Source organism: Schistocerca gregaria, chromosome 10 (genome assembly GCF_023897955.1).
Source record: "Schistocerca gregaria isolate iqSchGreg1 chromosome 10, iqSchGreg1.2, whole genome shotgun sequence".
NCBI classification, from domain to species: domain Eukaryota; kingdom Metazoa; phylum Arthropoda; class Insecta; order Orthoptera; family Acrididae; genus Schistocerca; species Schistocerca gregaria.
In genome coordinates this window covers 95,332,715-95,355,442 of record NC_064929.1, presented here as the reverse complement: position 1 = coordinate 95,355,442, position 22,728 = coordinate 95,332,715, and positions in this window count along the sequence as shown.

Sequence of the window (22,728 nt, the reverse complement as noted above, 5' to 3'; positions counted from 1 at the left end):
ATGCCAGATCGTTATTTCGTCCGCTCTTCTCTCTGAAACGGTTACACTTTTTGTCAGCAATGCTATGTAGCGTGCTGCGGTATGCGGAGACACTACGAGCAACATAGTAGAACTCAGTAGGAGCTTTTAAATTGATGTAATAGCTAGTAAGAAGCAGTACAATTCAAGTTTTTGCTATCGATTATTGACTTTTTAGCCGGCTTTGGTGCCTTGGACATGAGCAAGGACCTTAAGATTTTGCCTGAAGGGATGACTAGAAGCCACGTTGCACGGGAGAATGTGAAAAGTGTTCATATGTATTAAATATCATAGGAATCCGCCCGTTTTCGTCATTTGCTATCGAATCGACTTAATGCCAGATCGTCAAATTGTCCGCAGTTCTCTATGAAACGGTTACATTTTTCGTGTCAAAGCTATGTCGCGTGCTACGGTATGCGAAGACACTAAAAGCAACATAGTAGAACTTAGTTTTTGTCTGCAATGCTACGTCGCGTGCTACGGTATGCGGAGACACTAAATCACCATAGTAGAACTCAGAAGAAACTTCTAAGTTGATGTAATAGCCCGTCAGAAGCAGTACAAATCAAGTTTTAATTATCGATTACTGACTTTTTAGCCGGCTTTGGAGGCTTGGACATGAGCTAGGACCTTACGATTTTGCTTGAAGTTAGGACTAGCTGCCACGTTGCACGGGGGAATGTTAAAAGTGTTCATATATAGTAAAAACCTGATAAATCCGCCCGTTTTCGTCATTTGCTATCGAATCGACGTAATGCCAGATCGTCACTTCGTCCGCTCTTCTCTATGAAACGGTCACACCTTTGTCTGCAAAGCTATGTCGCGTGCTGCGGTATGCGGAGACACTAAAAGCACCATAGTAGAACTCACTTTTTGTCTGCAATTCAATGTCGCGTGCTGCGGGATGCGGAGACACTAAAATAAACGTAGTAGAACTCAGTAGAAGCTTTCAAGTTGTTGTGATAGCTAGTAAGAAGCAGTACAATTCAAGTTTTTGCTAACGATTATTGACTTTTTAGCCGGCTTTGGTGCTTTGGACATGAGCTAGGTCCTTAAGATTTTGTATGAAGGGAGGACTAGCAGCCACGTTGCACGGGAGAAGGAGAAAAGTGTTCATATGTAGTAAAAACCTGAGGAATCCCAGCGTTTTCCTCATTTGCTATCGAATCGACTTAATGCCACATCGTCACTTCGTCCGCTCTTCTCCATGAAAGGGTTACACCTTTCGTCTGCATTGCTTTGTTGCTTGCTGGGGTATGCGGCGACACTAAAAGCACCATAGTAGAAGACAGAAGAATCTTCTAAGTTTATGTAGTAGCCAGTAATAAGCAGAACAAATCAACTTTTGGTTACCGATTATTGACTTTTTAGCCGGCTTTGATGCCTTGGACATGAGCTAGGATCTTACGATTTAGCCTGAAGGGAAGACTAGCAGCCACGTTGCACAGGAGAATGTGAAAAGTGTTCATATGTAGTAAAAACCTGAGGAATCCGCACGTTTTCGTCATTTGCTATCGAATTGACTTAATGCCAGATCGTTATTTCGTCTGCTCTTCCCTCTGAAACGGTTACACTTTTTGTCTGCAACGCTATGACGCGTGCTGCGGTATGCGGAGACACTACGAGCAACATAGTAGAACTCAGTAGGAGCTTTTAAGTTGATGTAACAGCTAGTAAGAAGCAGTACAATTCAAGTTTTTGCTATCGATTATTGACCTTTTAGCCGGCTTTGGTGCCTTGGACATGAGCAAGGACCTTAAGATTTAGCCTGAAGGGAGGACTAGCAGCCACGTTGCACGGGAGAATGTGAAAAGTGTTCATATGTATTAAATATCATAGGAATCCGCCCGTTTTCGTCATTTGCTATCGAATCGACTTAATGCCAGATCGTCAAATTGTCCGCAGTTCTCTATGAAACGGTTACACTTTTCGTGTCAAAGCTATGTCGCGTGCTGCGGTATGCGAATATACTAAAAGCAACATAGTAGAACTTAGTTTTTGTCTGCAATGCTACGTCGCGTGCTACGGTATGCGGAGACACTAAAAGCACCATAGTAGAACTCACTTTTTGTCTGCAATGCAATGTCGCGTGCTGCGGTATGCGGATACACAAAAATAAACATAGTAGAACTCAGTAGAATCTTTTAAGTTGATGGTAGCTCGTAAGAAGCAGTACAATTCAAGATTTTGCTATCGATTATTGACTTTTTAGCCGGCCTTGGTGCCTTGGACATGAGCTAGGACCTTAAGATTTTGCCTGAAGGGAGGACTAGCAGCCACGTTGCACGGGAGAATGTGAATAGGGTTCATATGTAGTAAAAACCAAAGAAATCCGTCGGTTTTCGTCATTTGCTATCGAATCGACTTAATCCCAGATCGTCACATCCTCCGTTCTTCTCTATGAAACGGTTAGACTTTTCGTCTGGAAAGCTATGTCGCGTGCTGCGGTATGCGGATTTACTAAAAGCACCATATGGAGAACGCAGAAGAATCTTCTAAGTTGATGTTATAGCCAGTAATAAGCAGTGCAAATCAACTTTTGGTTATCGATTATTGACTTTTTAGGCGGCTTTGGTGCCTTGGACATGATCTAGTACTTTACGATTTTGCATGAAGGGAGGACTAACAGCCACGTTACACGGGACAATGTGAAAAGTGTTTATATGTAGTAAAATCCTTGAGAATCAGCCCGTTTTCGTCATTTGTTATCGAATGGACTTAATGCTAGATCGTTATTTCACCCGCTCTTCTCTCTGAAACGGTCACACTTTTCGTCTGCAAGGCTATGTCGCGTGCTGCAGTTTGCGAAGGCACTAAAAGCAACGTAGTAGAACTCACTTTTGTCTGCAATGCTATGTCGCGTGCTGCGGTATGCGGAGACACTAAAATCAACCTAGTAGAACTCAGTAGAAGCTTTTAAGTTGATGTAATAGCCAGTAAGAAGCAGTACAATTCAAGTTTTTGTTATCATTAGTTAACTTTTTAGCCGGCTTTGGTGCCTTCTAAATGAGCAAGGATCTTAAGATTTTTCCTGAAGCGAGGACTAGCTGCCCCGTTGCACGGGAGAATGTGAAAAGTGTTCTTATGTAGTAAAAACCTAAGGAATCCATCCGATTTCGTCATTTGCTATCGAATCGACTTAATGCCACATCATCACATCGTCCGCTCTTCTCTATGAAACGGTTACACTTTTCGTCTGAAAATCTATGTCGCGTCCTGCGGTATGCGGAGATACTAAATGCACCATAGTAGAACACAGAAGAAGCTTCTAAGTTGATGTAATAGTCAGTAATAAGCAGTACAAATTAACATTTGGTTATCGATTATTGACTTTTTGCCGGCTTTGGTGCCTTGGACATGAGCTAGGACCTTAAGATTTTGCCTGAAGGGAGAACTAGCAGCCAAGTTGCACGGGAGAATGTGAAAAGTGTTCATATGTAGTAAAAACCTGAGCAATCCGAGCGTCTACGTCATTTGCTATCGAATCGACTTAATGCCACATCGTCACTTCGTCCGCTCTTCTCTATGAAACTGTTACACTTTTCATCTGCATAGCTTTGTCGCTTGCTGCGGTATGCGCAGACACTAAAAGCACCATAGTAGAACACAGAAGAATCTTCTAAGTTGATGTAGTAGCCAGTAATAAGCAGTACAATTCAAGTTTTAGTTATCGATTATTGACTTTTTAGCCGGCTTTGGAGCCTTGGACATGACCTGGGGCCTTAAGATTTTGCCTGAAGGGAGGACTAGCAGCCACGTTGCATGGGAGAATGTGAAAAGTGTTCATATGTAGTTAAAACCTGAGAAATCCGCCCGTTTTCGTCATTTGCTATCGAATTGACTTAATGCCAGATCGTTATTTCGTCCGCTCTTCTCTCTGAAACGGTTACACTTTTTGTCAGCAATGCTATGTAGCGTGCTGCGGTATGCGGAGACACTACGAGCAACATAGTAGAACTCAGTAGGAGCTTTTAAATTGATGTAATAGCTAGTAAGAAGCAGTACAATTCAAGTTTTTGCTATCGATTATTGACTTTTTAGCCGGCTTTGGTGCCTTGGACATGAGCAAGGACCTTAAGATTTTGCCTGAAGGGAGGACTAGCAGCCACGTTGCACGGGAGAATGTGAAAAGTGTTCATATGTAATAAATATCATAGGAATCCGCCCGTTTTCGTCATTTGCTATCGAATCGACTTAATGCCAGATCGTCAAATTGTCCGCAGTTCTCTATGAAACGGTTACACTTTTCGTGTCAAAGCTATGTCGCGTGCTACGGTATGCGAAGACACTAAAAGCAACATAGAAGAACTTAGTTTTTGTCTGCAATGCTACGTCGCGTGCTACGGTATGCGGAGACACTAAATCACCATAGTAGAACTCAGAAGAAACTTCTAAGTTGATGTAATAGCCCGTCAGAAGCAGTACAAATCAAGTTTTAATTATCGATTACTGACTTTTTAGCCGGCTTTGGAGGCTTGGACATGAGCTAGGACCTTACGATTTTGCTTGAAGTTAGGACTAGCTGCCACGTTGCACGGGGGAATGTTAAAAGTGTTCATATATAGTAAAAACCTGATAAATCCGCCCGTTTTCGTCATTTGCTATCGAATCGACGTAATGCCAGATCGTCACTTCGTCCGCTCTTCTCTATGAAACGGTCACACCTTTGTCTGCAAAGCTATGTCGCGTGCTGCGGTATGCGGAGACACTAAAAGCACCATAGTAGAACTCACTTTTTGTCTGCAATTCAATGTCGCGTGCTGCGGGATGCGGAGACACTAAAATAAACATAGTAGAACTCAGTAGAAGCTTTCAAGTTGTTGTGATAGCTAGTAAGAAGCAGTGAAATTCAAGTTTTTGCTAACGATTATTGACTTTTTAGCCGGCTTTGGTGCTTTGGACATGAGCTAGGTCCTTAAGATTTTGCATGAAGGGAGGACTAGCAGCCACGTTGCACGGGAGAAGGAGAAAAGTGTTCATATGTAGTAAAAACATGAGAAATCCGCCCGTTTTCGTCATTTGCTATCGAATCGACTTAATGCCAGATCGTCACATCGTTCGCTCTTCTCTATGAAACGGTGACACTTTACGTCTGCAAAGCTATGTCCCGTGCTGTGGTATGCGGAGACACTAAAAGCAACATAGTAGAACTCACTTTTTGTCTGCAATGCTATGTCGCGTGCAGCGGTATGCGGATACACTAAAAGCAACATAGTAGAACTCAGAAGAAGCTTCTATGTTGATGTAATAGCCAGTAAGAATCAGAAAAGTTCAATTTTTTGTTATTGATTATTGACCAGATAGCCGGCTTTGGTGCCTTGGACATGAGCTAGTACCTTACGATTTTGCATGAAGGGAGGACTAACAGCCACGTTGCACGAGACAATGTGAAAAGTGTTCATATCTAGTAACAACCTGAGGTATCCGCCCGTTTTCGTCATTTGCTATGGAATCGACTTAATGCCACATCATCGCAGCGTCCGCTCTTCTCTATGAAACGGTTACACTTTTCGCTGCAAAGATATGTCGCGTGCTGCGGTATGCGAAGATACTAAAAGCACCATAGTAGAACACAGAAGAAGCTTCTAAGTTGATGTAATAGCTAGTAATAAGCAGTACAAGTCAACTATTGGTTATCGATTATTGACTTTTTAGTTGGCTTTGGTGCCTAGGACATGAGCTAGGACCTTAAGATTTTGCCTGAAGGGAGGACTAGCCGCCACGTTGCACGGGAGAATGTGAAAAGTGTTCATATGTAATTAAAACCTGAGAAATCCGTCCGTTTTCGTCATTTGCTATCGAATCGATTTAATCCCAGGTCGTCACATCCACCATACTTCTCTATGAAACGGTTAAACTTCTCGTCTGCAAAGCTATGTCGCGTGCTGCGGTATGCGGAAACACTAAAAGCACCGTAGTAGAACACAGAAGAAGCTTTTAAGTTGATGTAATAGCCAGTAAGACGCAGTACAATTCAAGTTTTAGTAATTGATTATTGAATTTTTAGCCGGCTTTGGAGCCTTGGGCATGACCTAGGACCTTAAGATTTTTCCTTGAGGGAGGACTAGCAGCCACGTTGCATGGGAGAATGTGAAAAGTGTTCAAATGTAGTAAAAACCTGAGAAAACCGCCCGTTTTCGTCATTTGCTATAGAATCGACTTAATGCCAGATCGTCACATCATTCGCTCTTCTCTGTGAAACGGTCACACTTTTCGTCTGCAAAGCTATGTCGCGTGCTGCGGTATGCGGAGACACTAAAAGCAACATACTAGAACTCACTTTTTGTCTGCAATGCTATGTCGCGTGCAGCGGTATGCGGAGACACTAAAAGCAACATAGTAGAACACAGAAGAAGCTTCTCAGTTGATGTAATAGCCAGTAAGAATCAGAAAAATTCAAGTTTTTGTTATTGATTATTGACCTTTTAGCTGTCTTTGATGCCTTGGACATGAGCTAGGATTTTACGATTATGCCTGAAGGGAAGACTAGCAGCCACGTTGCAAGGTAGAATGTGAAAAGTGTTCATATGAATTAAAAACCTGAGGAATCCGTCCGTTTTTTTCATTTATTATCGAATCGACTTAATGCCAGATCGTCACATCGTCGCACTTCTCTATGAAACGGTTACACTTTTCGTATGAAAAGCTATGTCGCGTGCTGCGGTATGTGGAGATACAAAAAGCACCATAGCAGAACTCAGAAGAATTTCTAAGTTGATGTAATAGCCAGTAAGACGCAGTACAATTCAAGTTTTAGTTATCGATTATTGCCTTTTTAGGCGGCTTTGGTGGCTTCGACATGAGCTAGGATTTTACGATTTTGCCTGAAAGGAAGGAGTGCAGCCACGTTGCACGGAAGAATGTGAAATGTGTTCATATGTAGTTAAAACCTAAGAGATCCGTCCGTTTTCGTCATTTGCTATCGAATCGACTTAATGCCATATCGTCACATCGTTCGATCTTCTCTATGAAACGGTCACACTTTTCGTCTGCAAAGCTATGTCGCGTGCTGCGGTATGCGGAGACACTAAAAGCAACATACTAGAACTCACTTTTTGTCTGCAATGCTATGTCGCGTGCAGCGGTATGCGGAGACACTAAAAGCAACATAGTAGAACACAGAAGAATTTCTAAGTTGATGTAATAGCCAGTAAGAAGCAGTAAAATTCAAGTTTTTGTTATCGATTATTGACTTTTTAATCGGCTTTGGTGGCTTCGACATGAGCTATGATATTACGATTTTGCCTGAAGGGAAGGAGAGCAGCCACGTTGCACGGGAGAATGTGTAAAGTGTTCATATGTATTTAAAACCTAAGAGATCCGCCCGTTTTCGTCATTTGCTATCGAATCTACTTAATCCCAGGTCGTCACATCCTCCATTCTTCTCTATGAAACGGTTACACTTTTCGTCTGCAAAGCTATGTCGCGTGCTGCGATATGCGGAAACACAAAAAGCACCATAGTAGAACACAGAAGAAGCTTCTAAGTGATGTAATAGCCAGTAAGACGCAGTACAATTCAAGTTTTAGTTATCGATTATGACTTTTTAGCCGGCTTTGGAGCCTTGGACATGACCTGGGGCCTTAAGATTTTGCCTGAAGGGAGGACTAGCAGCCACGTTGCATGGGAGAATGTGAAAAGTGTTCATATGTAAGAAAAACGTGAGAAATCCGCCCGTTTTCGTCATTTGCTATCGAATCGACTTAATGCCAGATCGTCACATCGTCTGCACTTCTCTATGAAACGGTTACACTTTACGTCTGCAAAGCTATGTCGCGTGCTGCGGTATGCGGAGATACTAAAAGCACCATAGCAGAACTCAGAAGAATTTTCTAAGTTGATGTAATAGCCAGTAAGAAGCAGTACAATTCAAGTTTTTTTTTATTGATTATTGACCTTTTAGCCGGCTTTGGTGCCTTGGACATGAGCTAGGATATTACGATTTTGCCTGAAGGGAAGACTAGCAGCCACGTTGCACAGGAGAATGTGAAAAGTGTTCATATGTAGTTAAAACCTGAGAAATCCGCACGATTTCGTCATTTGCTATCGAATTGACTTAATGCCAGATCGTTATTTCGTCCGCTCTTCTCTCTGAAACGGTTACACTTTTTGTCAGCAATGCTATGTAGCGTGCTGCGGTATGCGGAGACACTACGAGCAACATAGTAGAACTCAGTAGGAGCTTTTAAATTGATGTAATAGCTAGTAAGAAGCAGTACAATTCAAGTTTTTGCTATCGATTATTGACTTTTTAGCCGGCTTTGGTGCCTTGGACATGAGCAAGGACCTTAAGATTTTGCCTGAAGGGAGGACTAGCAGCCACGTTGCACGGGAGAATGTGAAAAGTGTTCATATGTATTAAATATCATAGGAATCCGCCCGTTTTCGTCATTTGCTATCGAATCGACTTAATGCCAGATCGTCAAATTGTCCGCAGTTCTCTATGAAACGGTTACACTTTTCGTGTCAAAGCTATGTCGCGTGCTACGGTATGCGAAGACACTAAAAGCAACATAGAAGAACTTAGTTTTTGTCTGCAATGCTACGTCGCGTGCTACGGTATGCGGAGACACTAAATCACCATAGTAGAACTCAGAAGAAACTTCTAAGTTGATGTAATAGCCCGTCAGAAGCAGTACAAATCAAGTTTTAATTATCGATTACTGACTTTTTAGCCGGCTTTGGAGGCTTGGACATGAGCTAGGACCTTACGATTTTGCTTGAAGTTAGGACTAGCTGCCACGTTGCACGGGGGAATGTTAAAAGTGTTCATATATAGTAAAAACCTGATAAATCCGCCCGTTTTCGTCATTTGCTATCGAATCGACGTAATGCCAGATCGTCACTTCGTCCGCTCTTCTCTATGAAACGTTCACACCTTTGTCTGCAAAGCTATGTCGCGTGCTGCGGTATGCGGAGACACTAAAAGCACCATAGTAGAACTCACTTTTTGTCTGCAATTCAATGTCGCGTGCTGCGGGATGCGGAGACACTAAAATAAACATAGTAGAACTCAGAAGAAGCTTCTAAGTTGATGTAATAGCTAGTAATAAGCAGTACAAGTCAACTATTGGTTACCGATTATTGACTTTTTAGTTGGCTTTGGTGCCTTGGACATGAGCTAGGACCTTAAGATTTTGCCTGAAGGGAGGACTAGCCGCCACGTTGCACGGGAGAATGTGAAAAGTGTTCATATGTAGTTAAAACCTGAGAAATCCGTCCGTTATCGTCATTTGCTATCGAATCGATTTAATCCCAGGTCGTCACATCCTCCATTCTTCTCTATGAAACGGTTAAACTTTTCGTCTGCAAAGGTATGTCGCGTGCTGCGGTATGCGGAAACACTAAAAGCACCATAGTAGAACACAGAAGAAGCTTTTAAGTTGATGTAATAGCCAGTAAGACGCAGTAAAATTCAAGTTTTAGTTATTGATTATTGACTTATTAGCCGGCTTTGGAGCCTTCGGCATGACCTAGGACCTTAAGATTTTTCCTTAAGGGAGGACTAGCAGCCACGTTGCATGGGAGAATGTGAAAAGTGTTCATATGTAGTAAAAACCTGAGAAAACCGCCCGTTTTCGTCATTTGCTATAGAATCGACTTAATGCCAGATCGTTACATCGTTCGCTCTTCTCTATGAAACGGTGACACTTTACGTCTGCAAAGCTATGTCCCGTGCTGCGGTATGCGGAGACACTAAAAGCAACATAGTAGAACTCACTTTTTTTCTGCAATGCTATGTCGCATGCAGCGGTATGCGGAGACACTAAAAGCAACATAGTAGAACACAGAAGAAGCTTCTCAGTTGATGTAATAGGCAGTAAGAATCAGAAAAATTCAAGTTTTTGTTATTGATTATTGACCTTTTAGCCGTCTTTGATGCCTTGGACATGAGCTAGGATTTTACGATTATGCCTGAAGGGAAGACTAGCAGCCACGTTGCAAGGTAGAATGTGAAAAGTGTTCATATGTATTAAAAACCTGAGGAATCCGTCCGTTTTTTTCATTTATTATCGAATCGACTTAATGCCAGATCGTCACATAGTCCGCACTTCTCTATGAAACGGTTACACTTTTCGTCTGAAAAGCTATGTCGCGTGCTGCGGTATGCGGAGATACAAAAAGCACCATAGCAGAACACAGAAGAAGCTTTTAAGTTGATGTAATAGCCAGTAAGACGCAGTACAAATCAAGTTTTAGTTATTGATTATTGCCTTTTTAGGCGGCTTTGGTGGCTTCGACATGAGCTAGGATATTACGATTTTGCCTGAAGGGAAGGAGAGCAGCCACGTTGCACGGGATAATGTGAAAAGTGTTCATATGTAGTTAAAACCTAAGAGATCCGTCCGTTTTCGTCATTTGCTATCGAATCGACGTAATGCCATATCGTCACATCGTTCGATCTTCTCTATGAAACATTCACACTTTTCGTCTGCAAAGCTATGTCGCGTGCTGCGGTATGCGGAGGCACTAAAAGCAACATACTAGAACTCACTTTTTGTCTGCAATGCTATGTCGCGTGCAGCGGTATGCGGAGACACTAAAAGCAACATAGTAGAACACAGATGAAGCTTCTAAGTGGATGTAGTAGCCAGTAATAAGCAGTACAAATCAACTTTTGGTTACCGATTATTGACTTTTTAGCCGGCTTTGGTGCCTTGGACATGAGCTAGGATCTTACGATTTTGCCTAAAGGGAGGACTAGCAGCCAAGTTGCACGTTAGAATGTGAAAAGTGTTCATATGTAGTTAAAACCTGAGAAATCCGTCCGTTTTCGTCATTTGCTATCGAATCGACTTAATCCCAGGGCGTCACATCCTCCATTCTTCTCTATGAAACGGTTAAACTTTTCGTCTGCAAAGCTATGTCGCGTGCTGCGGTATGCGGAAACACTAAAAGCACCATAGTAGGACACAGAAGAAGCTTTTAAGTTGATGTAATAGCCAGTAAGACGCAGTACAATTCAAGTTTTAGTTATTGATTATTGACTTTTTAGCCGGCTTTGGAGCCTTGGACATGACCTAGGACCTTAAGATTTTGCCTGAAGGGATGACTAGCAGCCACGTTGCATGGGAGAATGTGAAAAGTGTTCATATGTAGTAAAAAACTGAGAAAACCGCCCGTTTTCGTCATTTGCTATCGAATCGACTTAATGCCAGATCGTCACATCGTTCGCTCTTCTCTATAAAACGGTCACACTTTTCGTCTGCAAAGCTATGTCGCGTGCTGCGATATGCGGAAACACTAAAAGCAACATAGTAGAACACAGAAGAAGCTTCTAAGTGATGTAATAGCCAGTAAGACGCAGTACAATTCAAGTTTTAGTTATCGATTATTGACTTTTTAGCCGGCTTTGGAGCCTTGGACATGACCTGGGGCCTTAAGATTTTGCCTGAAGGGAGGACTAGCAGCCACGTTGCATGGGAGAATGTGAAAAGTGTTCATATGTAGTAAAAACGTTAGAAATCCGCCCGTTTTCGTCATTTGCTATCGAATCGACTTAATGCCAGATCGTCACATCGTCCGCACTTCTCTATGAAACGGTTACACTTTACGTCTGCAAAGCTATGTCGCGTGCTGCGGTATGCGGAGATACTAAAAGCACCATAGCAGAACTCAGAAGAATTTTCTAAGTTGATGTAATAGCCAGTAAGAAGCAGTACAATTCAAGTTTTTTTTTATTGATTATTGACCTTTTAGCCGGCTTTGGTGCCTTGGACATGAGCTAGGATATTACGATTTTGCCTGAAGGGAAGACTAGCAGCCACGTTGCATGGGAGAATGTGAAAAGTGTTCATATGTAGTAAAAACGTTAGAAATCCGCCCGTTTTCGTCATTTGCTATCGAATTGACTTAATGCCAGATCGTTATTTCGTCCGCTCTTCTCTCTGAAACGGTTACACTTTTTGTCAGCAATGCTATGTAGCGTGCTGCGGTATGCGGAGACACTACGAGCAACATAGTAGAACTCAGTAGGAGCTTTTAAATTGATGTAATAGCTAGTAAGAAGCAGTACAATTCAAGTTTTTGCTATCGATTATTGACTTTTTAGCCGGCTTTGGTGCCTTGGACATGAGCAAGGACCTTAAGATTTTGCCTGAAGGGAGGACTAGCAGCCACGTTGCACGGGAGAATGTGAAAAGTGTTCATATGTATTAAATATCATAGGAATCCGCCCGTTTTCGTCATTTGCTATCGAATCGACTTAATGCCAGATCGTCAAATTGTCCGCAGTTCTCTATGAAACGGTTACACTTTTCGTGTCAAAGCTATGTCGCGTGCTACGGTATGCGAAGACACTAAAAGCAACATAGAAGAACTTAGTTTTTGTCTGCAATGCTACGTCGCGTGCTACGGTATGAGGAGACACTAAATCACCATAGTAGAACTCAGAAGAAACTTCTAAGTTGATGTAATAGCCCGTCAGAAGCAGTACAAATCAAGTTTTAATTATCGATTACTGACTTTTTAGCCGGCTTTGGAGGCTTGGACATGAGCTAGGACCTTACGATTTTGCTTGAAGTTAGGACTAGCTGCCACGTTGCACGGGGGAATGTTAAAAGTGTTCATATATAGTAAAAACCTGATAAATCCGCCCGTTTTCGTCATTTGCTATCGAATCGACGTAATGCCAGATCGTCACTTCGTCCGCTCTTCTCTATGAAACGGTCACACCTTTGTCTGCAAAGCTATGTCGCGTGCTGCGGTATGCGGAGACACTAAAAGCACCATAGTAGAACTCACTTTTTGTCTGCAATTCAATGTCGCGTGCTGCGGGATGCGGAGACACTAAAATAAACATAGTAGATCTCAGTAGAAGCTTTCAAGTTGTTGTGATAGCTAGTAAGAAGCAGTACAATTCAAGTTTTTGCTAACGATTATTGACTTTTTAGCCGGCTTTGGTGCTTTGGACATGAGCTAGGTCCTTAAGATTTTGCATGAAGGGAGGACTAGCAGCCACGTTGCACGGGAGAAGGAGAAAAGTGTTCATATGTAGTAAAAACATGAGAAATCCGCCCGTTTTCGTCATTTGCTACCGAATCGACTTAATGCCAGATCGTCACATCGTTCGCTCTTCTCTATGAAACGGTGACACTTTACGTCTGCAAAGCTATGTCCCGTGCTGCGGTATGCGGAGACACTAAAAGCAACATAGTAGAACTCACTTTTTGTCTGCAATGCTATGTCGCGTGCAGCGGTATGCGGATACACTAAAAGCAACATAGTAGAACTCAGAAGAAGCTTCTATGTTGATGTAATAGCCAGTAAGAATCAGAAAAGTTCAATTTTTTGTTATTGATTATTGACCAGATAGCCGGCTTTGGTGCCTTGGACATGAGCTAGTACCTTACGATTTTGCATGAAGGGAGGACTAACAGCCACGTTGCACGAGACAATGTGAAAAGTGTTCATATCTAGTAACAACCTGAGGTATCCGCCCGTTTTCGTCATTTGCTATGGAATCGACTTAATGCCACATCATCGCAGCGTCCGCTCTTCTCTATGAAACGGTTACACTTTTCGTCTGCAAAGATATGTCGCGTGCTGCGATATGCGAAGATACTAAAAGCAACATAGTAGAACACAGAAGAAGCTTCTAAGTTGATGTAATAGCTAGTAATAAGCAGTACAAGTCAACTATTGGTTATCGATTATTGACTTTTTAGTTGGCTTTGGTGCCTTGCACATGAGCTAGGACCTTAAGATTTTGCCTGAAGGGAGGACTAGCCGCCACGTTGCACGGGAGAATGTGAAAAGTGTTCATATGTAGTTAAAACCTGAGAAATCCGTCCGTTTTCGTCATTTGCTATCGAATCGATTTAATCCCAGGTCGTCACATCCTCCATTCTTCTCTATGAAACGGTTAAACTTTTCGTCTGCAAAGGTATGTCGCGTGCTGCGGTATGCGGAAACACTAAAAGCACCATAGTAGAACACAGAAGAAGCTTTTAAGTTGATGTAATAGCCAGTAAGACGCAGTACAATTCAAGTTTTAGTTATTGATTATTGACTTATTAGCCGGCTTTGGAGCCTTGGGCATGACCTAGGACCTTAAGATTTTTCCTTAAGGGAGGACTAGCAGCCACGTTGCATGGGAGAATGTGAAAAGTGTTCATATGTAGTAAAAACCTGAGAAAACCGCCCGTTTTCGTCATTTGCTATAGAATCGACTTAATGCCAGATCGTCACATCGTTCGCTCTTCTCTATGAAACGGTGACACTTTACGTCTGCAAAGCTATGTCCCGTGCTGCGGTGTGCGGAGACACTAAAAGCAACATAGTACAACTCACTTTTTGTCTGCAATGCTATGTCGCGTGCAGCGGTATGCGGAGACACTAAAAGCAACATAGTAGAACACAGAAGAAGCTTCTCAGTTGATGTAATAGCCAGTAAGAATCAGAAAAATTCAAGTTTTTGTTATTGATTATTGACCTTTTAGCTGTCTTTGATGCCTTGGACATGAGCTAGGATTTTACGATTATGCCTGAAGGGAAGACTAGCAGCCACGTTGCAAGGTAGAATGTGAAAAGTGTTCATATGTATTAAAAACCTGAGGAATCCGTCCGTTTTTTTCATTTATTATCGAATCGACTTAATGCCAGATCGTCACATAGTCCGCACTTCTCTATGAAACGGTTACACTTTTCGTCTGAAAAGCTATGTCGCGTGCTGCGGTATGCGGAGATACAAAAAGCACCATAGCAGAACACAGAAGAAGCTTTTAAGTTGATGTAATAGCCAGTAAGACGCAGTACAATTCAAGTTTTAGTTATTGATTATTGCCTTTTTAGGCGGCTTTGGTGGCTTCGACATGAGCTAGGATATTACGATTTTGCCTGAAGGGAAGGAGAGCAGCCACGTTGCACGGGATAATGTGAAAAGTGTTCATATGTAGTTAAAACCTAAGAGATCCGTCCGTTTTCGTCATTTGCTATCGAATCGACTTAATGCCATATCGTCACGTCGTTCGATCTTCTCTATGAAACATTCACACTTTTCGTCTGCAAAGCTATGTCGCGTGCTGCGGTATGCGGAAACACTAAAAGCACCATAGTAGGACACAGAAGAAGCTTTTAAGTTGATGTAATAGCCAGTAAGACGCAGTACAATTCAAGTTTTAGTTATTGATTATTGACGTTTTAGCCGGCTTTGGAGCCTTGGACATGACGTAGGACCTTAAGATTTTGCCTGAAGGAATGACTAGCAGCCACGTTGCATGGGAGAATGTGAAAAGTGTTCATATGTAGTAAAAACCTGAGAAAACCGCTTGTTTTCGTCATTTGCTATCGAATCGACTTAATGCCAGATCGCCACATCGTTCGCTCTTCTCTATAAAACGGTCACACTTTTCGTCTGCAAAGCTATGTCGCGTGCTGCGATATGCGGAAACACTAAAAGCACCATAGTAGAACACAGAAGAAGCTTCTAAGTGATGTAATAGACAGTAAGACGCAGTACAATTCAAGTTTTAGTTATCGATTATTGACTTTTTAGCCGGCTTTGGAGCCTTGGACATGACCTGGGGCCTTAAGATTTTGCCTGAAGGGAGGACTAGCAGCCACGTTGCATGGGAAAATGTGAAAAGTGTTCATATGTAGTAAAAACGTTAGAAATCCGCCCGTTTTCGTCATTTGCTATCGAATCGACTTAATGCCAGATCGTCACATCGTCTGCACTTCTCTATGAAACGGTTACACTTTACGTCTGCAAAGCTATGTCGCGTGCTGCGGTATGCGGAGATACTAAATGCACCATAGCAGAACTCAGAAGAATTTTCTAAGTTGATGTAATAGCCAGTAAGTAGCAGTACAATTCAAGTTTTTTTTTATTGATTATTGACCTTTTAGCCGGCTTTGGTGCCTTGGACATGAGCTAGGATATTACGATTTTGCCTGAAGGGAAGACTAGCAGCCACGTTGCACAGGAGAATGTGAAAAGTGTTCATATGTAGTTAAAACCTGAGAAATCCGCCCGTTTTCGTCATTTGCTATCGAATTGACTTAATGCCAGATCGTTATTTCGTCCGCTCTTCTCTCTGAAACGGTTACACTTTTTGTCAGCAATGCTATGTAGCGTGCTGCGGTATGCGGAGACACTACGAGCAACATAGTAGAACTCAGTAGGAGCTTTTAAATTGATGTAATAGCTAGTAAGAAGCAGTACAATTCAAGTTTTTGCTATCGATTATTGACTTTTTAGCCGGCTTTGGTGCCTTGGACATGAGCAAGGACCTTAAGATTTTGCCTGAAGGGAGGACTAGCAGCCACGTTGCACGGGAGAATGTGAAAAGTGTTCATATGTATTAAATATCATAGGAATCCGCCCGTTTTCGTCATTTGCTATCGAATCGACTTAATGCCAGATCGTCAAATTGTCCGCAGTTCTCTATGAAACGGTTACACTTTTCGTGTCAAAGCTATGTCGCGTGCTACGGTATGCGAAGACACTAAAGGCAACATAGTAGAACTTAGTTTTTGTCTGCAATGCTACGTCGCGTGCTACGGTATGCGGAGACACTAAATCACCATAGTAGAACTCAGAAGAAACTTCTAAGTTGATGTAATAGCCCGTCAGAAGCAGTACAAATCAAGTTTTAATTATCGATTACTGACTTTTTAGCCGGCTTTGGAGGCTTGGACATGAGCTAGGACCTTACGATTTTGCTTGAAGTTAGGACTAGCTGCCACGTTGCACGGGGGAATGTTAAAAGTGTTCATATATAGTAAAAACCTGATAAATCCGCCCGTTTTCGTCATTTGCTATCGAATCGACGTAATGCCAGATCGTCACTTCGTCCGCTCTTCTCTATGAAACGGTCACACCTTTGTCTGCAAAGCTATGTCGCGTGCTGCGGTATGCGGTGACACTAAAAGCACCATAGTAGAACTCACTTTTTGTCTGCAATTCAATGTCGCGTGCTGCGGGATGCGGAGACACTAAAATAAACATAGTAGATCTCAGTAGAAGCTTTCAAGTTGTTGTGATAGCTAGTAAGAAGCAGTACAATTCAAGTTTTTGCTAACGATTATTGACTTTTTAGCCGGCTTTGGTGCTTTGGACATGAGCTAGGTCCTTAAGATTTTGCATGAAGGGAGGACTAGCAGCCACGTTGCACGGGAGAAGGAGAAAAGTGTTCATATGTAGTAAAAACATGAGAAATCCGCCCGTTTTCGTCATTTGCTATCGAATCGACTTAATGCCAGATCGTCACATCGTTCGCTCTTCTCTATGAAACGGTGACACTTTACGTCTGCAAAGCTATGTCCCGTGCTGCGGTATGCGGAGACACTAAAAGCAACATAGTAGAACTCACTTTTTGTCTGCAATGCTATGTCGCGTGCAGCGGTATGCGGATACACTAAAAGCAACATAGTAGAACTCAGAAGAAGCTTCTATGTTGATGTAATAGCCAGTAAGAATCAGAAAAGTTCAATTTTTTGTTATTGATTATTGACCAGATAGCCGGCTTTGGTGCCTTGGACATGAGCTAGTACCTTACGATTTTGCATGAAGGGAGGACTAACAGCCACGTTGCACGAGACAATGTGAAAAGTGTTCATATCTAGTAACAACCTGAGGTATCCGCCCGTTTTCGTCATTTGCTATGGAATCGACTTAATGCCACATCATCGCAGCGTCCGCTCTTCTCTATGAAACGGTTACACTTTTCGTCTGCAAAGATATGTCGCGTGCTGCGATATGCGAAGATACTAAAAGCAACATAGTAGAACACAGAAGAAGCTTCTAAGTTGATGTAATAGCTAGTAATAAGCAGTACAAGTCAACTATTGGTTATCGATTATTGACTTTTTAGTTGGCTTTGGTGCCTTGCACATGAGCTAGGACCTTAAGATTTTGCCTGAAGGGAGGACTAGCCGCCACGTTGCACGGGAGAATGTGAAAAGTGTTCATATGTAGTTAAAACCTGAGAAATCCGTCCGTTTTCGTCATTTGCTATCGAATCGATTTAATCCCAGGTCGTCACATCCTCCATTCTTCTCTATGAAACGGTTAAACTTTTCGTCTGCAAAGGTATGTCGCGTGCTGCGGTATGCGGAAACACTAAAAGCACCATAGTAGAACACAGAAGAAGCTTTTAAGTTGATGTAATAGCCAGTAAGACGCAGTACAATTCAAGTTTTAGTTATTGATTATTGACTTATTAGCCGGCTTTGGAGCCTTGGGCATGACCTAGGACCTTAAGATTTTTCCTTAAGGGAGGACTAGCAGCCACGTTGCATGGGAGAATGTGAAAAGTGTTCATATGTAGTAAAAACCTGAGAAAACCGCCCGTTTTCGTCATTTGCTATAGAATCGACTTAATGCCAGATCGTCACATCGTTCGCTCTTCTCTATGAAACGGTGACACTTTACGTCTGCAAAGCTATGTCCCGTGCTGCGGTATGCGGAGACACTAAAAGCAACATAGTACAACTCACTTTTTGTCTGCAATGCTATGTCGCGTGCAGCGGTATGCGGAGACACTAAAAGCAACATAGTAGAACACAGAAGAAGCTTCTCAGTTGATGTAATAGCCAGTAAGAATCAGAAAAATTCAAGTTTTTGTTATTGATTATTGACCTTTTAGCTGTCTTTGATGCCTTGGACATGAGCTAGGATTTTACGATTATGCCTGAAGGGAAGACTAGCAGCCACGTTGCAAGGTAGAATGTGAAAAGTGTTCATATGTATTAAAAACCTGAGGAATCCGTCCGTTTTTTTCATTTATTATCGAATCGACTTAATGCCAGATCGTCACATAGTCCGCACTTCTCTATGAAACGGTTACACTTTTCGTCTGAAAAGCTATGTCCCGTGCTGCGGTATGCGGAGATACAAAAAGCACCATAGCAGAACACAGAAGAAGCTTTTAAGTTGATGTAATAGCCAGTAAGACGCAGTACAATTCAAGTTTTTGTTATTGATTATTGCCTTTTTAGGCGGCTTTGGTGGCTTCGACATGAGCTAGGATATTACGATTTTGCCTGAAGGGAAGGAGAGCAGCCACGTTGCACGGGATAATGTGAAAAGTGTTCATATGTAGTTAAAACCTAAGAGATCCGTCCGTTTTCGTCATTTGCTATCGAATCGACGTAATGCCATATCGTCACATCGTTCGATCTTCTCTATGAAACATTCACACTTTTCGTCTGCAAAGCTATGTCGCGTGCTGCGGTATGCGGAGACACTAAAAGCAACATACTAGAACTCACTTTTTGTCTGCAATGCTACGTCGCGTGCAGCGGTATGCGGAGACACTAAAAGCAACATAGTAGAACACAGATGAAGCTTCTAAGTTGATGTAGTAGCCAGTAATAAGCAGTACAAATCAACTTTTGGTTACCTATTATTGACTTTTTAGCCGGCTTTGGTGCCTTGGACATGAGCTAGGATCTTACGATTTTGCCTAAAGGGAGGACTAGCAGCCAAATTGCACGTTAGAATGTGAAAAGTGTTCATATGTAGTTAAAACCTGAGAAATCCGTCCGTTTTCGTCATTTGCTATCGAATCGACTTAATCCCAGGGCGTCACATCCTCCATTCTTCTCTATGAAACGGTTAAACTTTTCGTCTGCAAAGCTATGTCGCGTGCTGCGGTATGCGGAAACACTAAAAGCACCATAGTAGGACACAGAAGAAGCTTTTAAGTTGATGTAATAGCCAGTAAGACGCAGTACAATTCAAGTTTTAGTTATTGATTATTGACGTTTTAGCCGGCTTTGGAGCCTTGGACATGACCTAGGACCTTAAGATTTTGCCTGAAGGAATGACTAGCAGCCACGTTGCATGGGAGAATGTGAAAAGTTTTCATATGTAGTAAAAACCTGAGAAAACCGCTTGTTTTCGTCATTTGCTATCGAATCGACTTAATGCCAGATCGCCACATCGTTCGCTCTTCTCTATAGAACGGTCACTCTTTTCGTCTGCAAAGCTACGTCGCGTGCTGCGATATGCGGAAACACTAAAAGCACCATAGTAGAACACAGAAGAAGCTTCTAAGTGATGTAATAGCCAGTAAGACGCAGTACAATTCAAGTTTTAGTTATTGATTATTGACTTTTTAGCCGGCTTTGGAGCCTTGGACATGACCTGGTGCCTTAAGATTTTGCCTGAAGGGAGGACTAGCAGCCACGTTGCATGGGAGAATGTGAAAAGTGTTCATATGTAGTAAAAACGTTAGAAATCCGCCCGTTTTCGTCATTTGCTATCGAATCGACTTAATGCCAGATCGTCACATCGTCTGCACTTCTCTATGAAACGGTTACACTTTACGTCTGCAAAGCTATGTCGCGTGCTGCGGTATGCGGAGATACTAAATGCACCATAGCAGAACTCAGAAGAATTTTCTAAGTTGATGTAATAGCCAGTAAGAAGCAGTAAAATTCAAGTTTTTTTATTGATTATTGACCTTTTAGCCGGCTTTGGTGCCTTGGACATGAGCTAGGATATTACGATTTTGCCTGAAGGGAAGACTAGCAGCCACGTTGCACAGGAGAATGTGAAAAGTGTTCATATGTAGTTAAAACCTGAGAAATCCGCCCGTTTTCGTCATTTGCTATCGAATTGACTTAATGCCAGATCGTTATTTCGTCTTCTCTTCTCTCTGAATCGGTTACACTTTTTGTCAGCAATGCTATGTAGCGTGCTGCGGTATGCGGAGACACTACGAGCAACATAGTAGAACTCAGTAGGAGCTTTTAAATTGATGTAATAGCTAGTAAGAAGCAGTACAATTCAAGTTTTTGCTATCGATTATTGACTTTTTAGCCGGCTTTGGTGCCTTGGACATGAGCAAGGACCTTAAGATTTTGCCTGAAGGGAGGACTAGCAGCCACGTTGCACGGGAGAATGTGAAAAGTGTTCATATGTATTAAATATCATAGGAATCCGCCCGTTTTCGTCATTTGCTATCGAATCGACTTAATGCCAGATCGTCAAATTGTCCGCAGTTCTCTATGAAACGGTTACACTTTTCGTGTCAAAGCTATGTCGCGTGCTACGGTATGCGAAGACACTAAAGGCAACATAGTAGAACTCACTTTTTGTCTGCAATGCTACGTCGCGTGCAGCGGTATGCGGAGACACTAAAAGCAACATAGTAGAACACAGATGAAGCTTCTAAGTTGATGTAGTAGCCAGTAATAAGCAGTACAAATCAACTTTTGGTTACCTATTATTGACTTTTTAGCCGGCTTTGGTGCCTTGGACATGAGCAAGGACCTTAAGATTTTGCCTGAAGGGAGGACTAGCAGCCACGTTGCACGGGAGAATGTGAAAAGTCTTCATATGTATTAAATATCATAGGAATCCGCCCGTTTTCGTCATTTGCTACCGAATCGACTTAATGCCAGATCGTCACATCGTTCGCTCTTCTCTATGAAACGGTGACACTTTACGTCTGCAAAGCTATGTCCCGTGCTGCGGTATGCGGAGACACTAAAAGCAACATAGTAGAACTCACTTTCTGTCTGCAATGCTATGTCGCGTGCAGCGGTATGCGGATACACTAAAAGCAACATAGTAGAACTCAGAAGAAGCTTCTATGTTGATGTAATAGCCAGTAAGATTCAGAAAAGTTCAATTTTTTGTTATTGATTACTGACCAGATAGCCGGCTTTGGTGCCATGGACATGAGCTAGTACCTTACGATTTTGCATGAAGGGAGGACTAACAGCCACGTTGCACGAGACAATCTGAAAAGTGTTCATATCTAGTAACAACCTGAGGTATCCGCCCGTTTTCGTCATTTGCTATGGAATCGACTTAATGCCACATCATTGCAGCGTCCGCTCTTCTCTATGAAACGGTTACACTTTTCGTCTGCAAAGATATGTCGCGTGCTGCGGTATGCGAAGATACTAAAAGCACCATAGTAGAACACAGAAGAAGCTTCTAAGTTGATGTAATAGCTAGTAATAAGCAGTACAAGTCAACTATTGGTTATCGATTATTGACTTTTTAGTTGGCTTTGGTGCCTTGGACATGAGCTAGGACCTTAAGATTTTGCCTGAAGGGAGGACTAGCCGCCACGTTGCACGGTAGAATGTGAAAAGTGTTCATATGTAGTAAAAACCTGAGAAATCCGTCCGTTTTCGTCATTTGCTATCGAATCGATTTAATCCCAGGTCGTCACATCCTCCATTCTTCTCTATGAAACGGTTAAACTTTTCGTCTGCAAAGGTATGTCGCGTGCTGCGGTATGCGGAAACACTAAAAGCACCATAGTAGAACACAGAAGAAGCTTTTAAGTTGATGTAATAGCCAGTAAGACGCAGTACAATTCAAGTTTTAGTTATTGATTATTGACTTATTAGCCGGCTTTGGAGCCTTGGGCATGACCTTGGACCTTAAGATTTTTCCTTAAGGGAGGACTAGCAGCCACGTTGCATGGGAGAATGTGAAAAGTGTTCTTATGTAGTAAAAACCTGAGAAAACCGCCTGTTTTCGTCATTTGCTATAGAATCGACTTAATGCCAGATCGTCACATCGTTCGCTCTTCTCTATGAAACGGAGACACTTTACGTCTGCAAAGCTATGTCCCGTGCTGCGGTATGCGGAGACACTAAAAGCAACATAGTAGAACTCACTTTTTGTCTGCAATGCTATGTCGCGTGCAGCGGTATGCGGATACACTAAAAGCAACATAGTAGAACACAGAAGAAGCTGCTCAGTTGATGTAATAGCCAGTAAGATTCAGAAAAATTCAA